The sequence below is a fragment of the Halichoerus grypus genome, chromosome 14 (assembly GCF_964656455.1).
Source record: "Halichoerus grypus chromosome 14, mHalGry1.hap1.1, whole genome shotgun sequence".
Lineage (NCBI taxonomy): Eukaryota > Metazoa > Chordata > Mammalia > Carnivora > Phocidae > Halichoerus > Halichoerus grypus.
The window spans coordinates 8,062,690-8,070,759 of record NC_135725.1 but is presented as its reverse complement, the minus strand read 5'-3'; the positions used below and the strand labels follow the sequence as shown (position 1 = coordinate 8,070,759).

Here is an 8,070-nt window from a genome sequence, read left to right as displayed (position 1 = left end):
TGAGCCAGAATTCTCCGGCAGACAGATGCGGTACTCTGCGTGCTGAGCCAAGGCCTGGGGCTGTTGACTTGCCTCCGGTGCTGAGCAGGCCCCTGGGGTGCTGCACAATAATTATCGATGTCTGTTGACATGACAGAAATTAGCAGCACTAAATAAGCTTTAGTTTCCTCATCTCTCAAATGGAGTTTAGCACTTAGCATGGCCCCAATTTGTTCATGGATTTCCTTCGTCTTCTTGGTAAGTGTTGATTCTACCTGGCCCTCAGTTCCTACAATGACGGAAACAAGGGAGTTAGACCAAAGCACATCCAGGCTTCGTTTTAACTCTGCAAGGCTGCCACAATCGCTGGTGCTGAAGAGACACAATCTTTACATTGTGTTGAGGTGAACATGTTAGAAACGCTTTTACTACCCCCACCAGCGGGGGCAGCCAACGGAGCCACACGTCCCGCCCCCGCCCCCCGTACACCCGAGACGGTTCACCATGAGCACGTCGCAGCATCCTAAGTGACTCACGAGAGGTAAAAATGTGAATTGTTACTAACTCTAGGACTAGTTAGGTTTCATAACGATGCCGATCATTCACCCGCTCATTCATTTACTAGATATTTACTGATGGCCTACGACGTGCCACACACTGCTCTGTGTTGACATACGGTCATTTTAAAAAGCCCAAATTCCTTGCCCCATTGATGCTTACAGGGGAGGAAGCAGTCAATAAACAAACGAACGAGCACATACAGAATATGGATGTAGGGTGTAGGAAGTGCTGTGGGATCAATAAAACAGGGTGAGGGAGTTGGGGAATGCCACGTGCTGGGCAGGTGACCAGAGATGGCTTCTCTAATGACATCTGAGCAGAGGCGGAAGGTGTGTGACAGTGAACCACACGGTGTCAGGGGAACAGCTTCCGCGACAAATCTTAATGCCCACAAGGTTAGCCCTTACAGTTTAAAAAACACTAAGAATACACATACGCATGTTTACTATACAGGAATAAAGTATAAATAATACTAAAATAAAACAAAGGTCGACACCCTCACTACCCAGGATATTAAAAAATGTTTACTATGAGAGCCCTCATACCAATGTTCAATTTTTAAATTATTTTTAAAAGGAATTTTGCAGAATGTTAAGGGCCAGGAGATAGTCAAGTTATATTGCTAAAATGAAAGAGACAGGTGAAAAACAGCCTTTGCAACTTCTGTCCAGGCCAGAGCCCAAGACGGCCACACTCTTGTTGGGACACACTGGCTGTCACTCTGCCTTAGTCCATGGCTCTGTATCCGAAATGCTGTTCCTTCGGGAACCACAGCCAAAAAAAGAGACGGGGTGGTTCTGGAGTCAGAACACAGGCTCAAACAGCCCTTTAAAGTCTCCCCATATCACTATATACAGCCGGTCTCTTCCCAGGGTGATGCCCACCTGTCACAGCGGCACCAGAAGGGTCTTGTTCACAGGGGTCTCTCCTTGGCTTGTCAGCCCTGTTGCTCCCAGGAATTATGAAGCTCATTTGGAACTCGTGAAATCCCTGCATCTGGGGCAGCACTGATCCACAGAGCTCAGTTTGCACCCATTTTTCCTCTCATGTATCACACCTGCAGTGAGATCGGACACTCGAAGAGGGACTCAGACGAAGACCTAAGATACCCCAGCTATACCAGTCTGCAATGGCTGTCTTGATTACTGCGTTTTGCTCTGCAGGACTGGCAGCTATGTAAAGAGCTGAAGTTTCTAACATCTTCTCCCTACAGATCATGACATTGACCTGTCTCCTGCTTGTCACTCTCCTCGCCACCCAGGGCAAACTTCTCCTGATTTGTGCAGACCCTTGTTTCCTCTTGTTTCTAAAGATGGTGATGGGGTTCAGGACATGCTACCCCCAAAAAAGGCACTTTGACATACTGAATATTTTCAGCTGAAGGAATGTGAGAAACAGCAGGTACAGAAAGGACTTTCTGACCTCCTCCCGCAGCAGGCTGTGAAACCCTCTTGGGAGAGGTGCCTTCCTCCCTACTCCTGGAAGAAAGGAGTATTCTTCCCTCCAAAGAGGAAAGGACACAGAGAGGGATCTGGACAAACGGGCCTTGCCAACTGTCCCCCAGCTAACTACACTTACCTGAAACTCTTTGTCTTGTCATATTTTTCCACGACTTCGTACTTCTCATCAAACCTAGCATAGAAACACTTACGTTTAACATTTCTTTGGTTCTTCATTTCTTTGCGAAGGCTCCTGTGTCACTTAAAACATATAAATAAATTTGTATGCTTTTCTCTTGTCAATGGGGTCCCAGCTAAGGATTTGGAAGGGCAGAGGAAAAAGTTATTTTTCTCCCTTACAATGGAGTAGTTGCAAAACCTCCCCAAAATCTGCCTCCAGCTTGCAGCCTACTCTGGGCCTCGGAGTCCTTATTCTCTCTCCGTATCAGGCTTTGACTTGTGCTAAGGATGCGTGTTTGGCTCCTTCTTCCTGAGACAGTGGAAATAATCCCAGCTATGTGGTCTGCCCTGGGGGCTGGGGGTGGGGCCTGGGGGTGGGGCCTTGAGTGCCACTGCCTATGGGCTGCTGGCTTAAAGGGCAATTCTGTTCACTTCAGAGCCCACGGTCTTTGGCACTGACACAAAGAGGTGGGGGTAGAGGGAGATTAACTTGTCCCACCTAAAGGGAGAAGAAGGGGTGGGGCGAAGTCGACACTTAGAGCAGGTGCTTTGTGAAGAAGGTATGTAGCCTTTGATGCAAGAGGAAGATCTAGAAAATTACCACTGAACATAGTAAGGGTTATTCCTTTTCCTTGAATTTCCAGAAAAAATAAGCCTCTTAATGTCATATTTTGTAATCCAAATTCATGAGATGTCTTTTTCTGAAACTGAATTGAAATGCTTATTTTGTCTTTGAAAAAGAGCACAACAGCTGATGAGGGTTCAGGACGCACTACCCCAAAATATAGCACATTGGCATACAAGATATCTTAAACTGAAAGAATTAGAAAAAAAAAAAGAACAGCAGAAGCAGGAAGGTCACTCTGGATATCTCCCCCACCCCACCACAATCACCCTTCTTCCCGGAAACAGGTCCTAAACCTCCCAAATGAAAGGTACCCTACCAGTACCAGGAGGTGGGAAGAAATTCTTACTACCAAAGATGGTGAATTTGGGGCCAAGAAATCCATACAAACAAACCTTGTTAAACTAACCTTTATCTTCCTAGGTATGGCTACATTGTTTACTACTCCTAGCCCAAAATCCTTTGTCTTGTCAATTCTTCACAAATGTATGATTTCTTTGTCTAAAGGATATAAAAGCTTCCAGCTCTGGTCACTTCTGTGGGTTTTCATTCTTTTGTGAAGGCTCCAAGTACATGTAAAAATTCAATAAAATTTGTGTACTTTTCCCCTATGATCTGTCTTTATCAGTTTAATTTTCAGACCCAGCCAGAAACCCTAAGAGGGTAGAGGAAAATTTTGTCCTCCCCTACACAGCCTTTAAAATATTTTTCCATTTGCATAACGATAACAGACACATAATAGTAATACAATAGCCAAAATATACTAATGTGCACAACTCTTTGTGTATGTACAGAATGTAGAAATACACTTAATTTATTTTAAGATTTATTTATTTTAGAGAGAGAGCAAGCAGGGGGGAGGGGCAGAGGGAGAGGGAGAGAGAGAGTCTTAAGCAGATTCTGCGCTGAGTGTGGAGCCCGACGCGGGGCTCAATCTAGACCCTGAGATCACAACCTAAACCAAAACCAAAAGTCAGACGCTTACCTGACTGTGCCGCCCAGGTGCCCCAAAATATACTTAAATTTTTTTTTAATGGTTCTCTCCCAGTAACAGCATTATGGGTGATGTTTTGCTTTCTCTTTGGAGTGTCCTGTATTTTCCAAGTATCCACAGTGAAGATACATTAGTTTGTGTGAGTTGCCATTTAAAAGTGTTTCAAAACATTAAATTTATCCACTAACAGAAATTCAAAAGGATTTACTTCAGGCAGAGGAAAACACTCCAGATAGAAAGTCTGAGATACAAGATATGGCTAATCTGTGGGTAAATCTAAAACAAACAGTAGCTGTAGGAAACAGCCATAACATCAAATGTGTGTGCATAAAAACAAATTGGAACCCAAATCTGGGCAACAACTGCATTTACCTTGGGAGGGGTTATCAGAGCGACTGCAACACATAACTTTGGTGGCATCGCTTACGAAGGACAGAGGGACCACAGGAGTGAAAAGAGATACATTTAAAATTTGCTGTAAGTACTCCTTTCAAGTCAGTAAAACTGAGAGAGAAAAAGACTGTTTTGGCCACATTTGAGGGAGACATCACCACAAAACATAAAGTCAGGATTTCTTTTATAGGAGTTAAAGACAACATGATACGCCTTTGAGAACGAGTTTAAACCTTAGTATAACTTAAGGTGAGAAAAACAAAGAACCATAACAACTTAAAAGTAAGCTAGTCTTTGGTAATTAGGCCATTTAGTCTAAACAAATCTAGCTAGCCAACCTCTAGAGCTCACAAGGTATTCATACATTTTCCGAACAAGTTATTATATATGGAACATGGGCAAATAAAAGTTCTGTGAAATTGTTTCAGTTTCCTTATAATTTAATGTGACCTCTTATTTATGGGGGACTCCTATTTCTAATTCCATACGCTTCCTGTTTCCACGCTAGGTATGAGTCTGTACATCTTGGTTCCATCTCCATCATTTCTGGTAGCTAAATTATGGTGAATTAAGCTAACGAAAGTTAGCTGTCTAATTTTCTACTTGCTAAATAATCCAAGGACATGGGAGGAAAAGGAATATGTGCTTGGGTAAGACAAACCCACGGATTCCACGAATTCAAAGAACATCCTTGGAAGTCTCTTTATATTTAACGGTCATGGAGTGAATGAGTGAACGTATGGATATGGAAATGAACTGACTGTTATGCAAACAATCAAGCAAACTACTTGATCACCTGCCTCCCTTTGGTTTTGCTTCCTCTGTCAGCTGGTTCAAAGCACCTGTGCAGGACTGTTTTCCAAGTTGGCCTTAGCAGTTGGGGGAGCACCAGCCTGGGGTCTGCCCTGGTTCCACCCAGCACTCAGCTGCACATGCCCTTCCCTGAGAGGGAGGGCTGCTGGCTGCTGAGACCCAGAATCTTAGCACAGTCAATCCAGCAGTTGGCCTGTGGCCATGCATCCCATCTCAGTGGTGACAGCTCCTAAATGTTTCCATTGGGTTCTCGAAATCAATGTTGCTCACTCAGCCATGGGCTGGTCAGCCCTTCACATGGTAGGAGTGAAGACGGTGAAAAGGCGATGTGCCAAACACTTAGAGGAGAAAGTAGGCAAAGCTGTACCTAATAAAGAGGTTAAAAAAAGGGGGCGCCTGGGTGGCTCAGTCGTTAAGCGCCTGCCTTCGGCTCAGGTCATGATCCCAGGGTCCTGGGATCCAGCCTCACATCCGGCTCCCCGCTCAGCGGGAAGCCTGCTTCTCCCTCTCCCACTCCCCCTGCTTGTGTTCCCTCTCTCGTTGTGTCTCTGTCAAATAAATAAATAAAATCTTAAAAAAAATTAAAAGAGGTTAAAAAAAAAGATTGTGATAACAGGGGGATGTAGTTGGAGGAAGTTCTAACCAAAGATACCATTCTCACTCCAAAGGCTTGTACGTGGAGAAACATAGAATGAATCAGAAGTCACAGAATTAGAGACCCTTCAAAAACGGGGGTCTTAAAGGTCCAGCAGTTCAAAGCCCTCCCTACAAGTGAGGAAGACAGGAAGGCCAGATCCTGCCCAGGATCACATAATGTGTACGTGGCCAACTGAGGGAGATGACTTCACATTTGTGTGCCACTTCACAAGGCACACTGGCATACATTGTCTTCTTTATTCCACCACACTAACCCTGTAAATTCAGGATGTACTATGATGCAAATTCTACATCTAAGGAAACTACCTGTCGGATATGAGTTTTTGTTCCTCCCCTGACACATATAGTCCAGGAATCAGCTTGATGATTCTCTACCCCTGACCTGGGTGTTTGATAATAAATATATGCAGAGCTGCATGGACCCAAGGTTTTCACCGCAGTTGACTATGTCTTACAGATTGAGAATGATTTTGGGATCACTGAGAGAGGTGAACCAAAACTTTGTAAAAAACAGAAAGTAAATATACAAATAAATTTAAACCAACACTGCCTAAGCAATATAATTATGAATCACATTTTTATAAGCAAAATTAAAACACACTAATATATCACTTTAACATATAATTTTGAAGGTAATAAATGGAGTTATATTGTTCTAAGACCTATGTATTTTCTAGGAAGAAAGTAAAAGTATTGATACTTTTTTATCTTGATTATATGTATATAATTTTTAATAATATATTATATATAATATCATATACTATAATATATATTATTTCTTTCAAGTTCACCAGTAAAAGAGTATATGACTTCTTAACCAGCAGAAAGGAAAATGGGATGAAAGAAATTACCTAGTAAATAGAAGGGACAGACAGAAAACACAGGATGGGCAAGACAAATAAAGGGTTAAATAAGATGATAGATGAGACTGAGGCACCTAGGTGGCTCAGTCAGTTAAGTGGCCGACTGCTGATTTTGGCTCAGGTCATGATTTCAGGGTCATGAGATTGAGCTCTGCAGCATCAGGCTCCCTCCTCAGCGTAGAATCTGCTTGAGATTCTCTCTCTCCCTCTCCCTCTGCCCCTTCCCCTGCTCGCTCGCTCTCTCTAAAATAAATCTTTTAAAAAAAAGTTGGTGGATGAAACCTAATTATGTCAACAGTTGTGTCAACTGTAAATAGGCTAAATGCTCCAGCTAGCAGCAACGCTTTATCTGAAAACTCCAACTTTAATCCATTTACAAGAAAAACATGTAAGTCATTAAAATATGTAAAAGTAGAAAGTAAAATTATGAGAAAAGGATAAACCAAAAGAGCACTGGTGTATCTGTATTAATATCAGACAAGAAAGACTTCCAGGCAAAACAGCACATGAGAGACACTCAGTTACTTCACAATGGTCCCAAAGAGGAGAAAATAATTTTAAACTTGTACTCAGAATGACATGGCCTTCAAATTAATTAATTAATCAATCATAGAATAACTATAAGGAAAGACAGACCCACAATCAGTGTGAGAGATTAAAACTGACTTACATAAATTATAGAACAAGCAGACAAAATATACCAGTATGAATATTGAAAATATGAACATAATTACAAATTTGAGCAAAATCTGTGCACAATACTGAATAACACACATTCTTTTTTTTTTTTTTTAATAACATATAATGTATTATTTGTTTCAGGGGTACAGGTCTGTGATTCATCATTCTTACACAATTCACAGTGCTCACCATAGCACATACCCTCCCCAATGTCCATCACCCAGTCACCCCATCCCTCCCACCCCCATCCACTCCAGGAACCCTCAGTTTGTTTCCTGAGATTAAGAGTCTCTTATGGTTTGTCTCCCTCTCTGGTTTAGTCTTGTTTCATTTTTCCCTCCCTTCTCCTATGATCCTCTGTCTTGTTTCTCAAATTCTTCATATCAGTGAGATCATATGATAATTGTATTTCTCTGGTTGACAATAACACACATTCTTTTATGGCATGCACTAAATATTTAGGGAGACTGACTGTATACTAGATCATAAGGTAAACCTACACAAATCTCAAAGGATTGAAATCATACAGAAGTATTCACTGACAGCAACATAATTAAGTGACAAATCAATTACACCATGACAACTAGAAAACACTCATTTGTTTGGAAAGTAAGGCCCAGACTTCCAAGTTGTCCATGGGTTAAAAATGAAATGACAGTAAACTACACAAGGTTTAGAAAGGAATGATTACAAACACATACCGAAATGTCCCTGAAACTCTTTATGCCAATAGAGTGAAAGACTTTAACAGAAAATGGAAAATTTCCTGAAAAAAAAAATATATATAACTTACTAAAACTGACTTATGAAAGAACCAAAAACCTGAGTCAGAGCATAACCATCAAACAAATGGAACCAGTCATTTAAAATCTTCCCCAAAAGGAA

The 8,070-nt window shown here is 41.8% G+C and overlaps 1 pseudogene; it reads left to right on the top strand.

Annotated features, from left to right (window-relative positions):
- Positions 1–273: 273 nt before the first annotated feature.
- On the top strand, positions 274–1,720 carry LOC144380134 (succinate dehydrogenase cytochrome b560 subunit, mitochondrial pseudogene; annotated as a pseudogene).
- Positions 1,721–8,070: the final 6,350 nt, after the last annotated feature.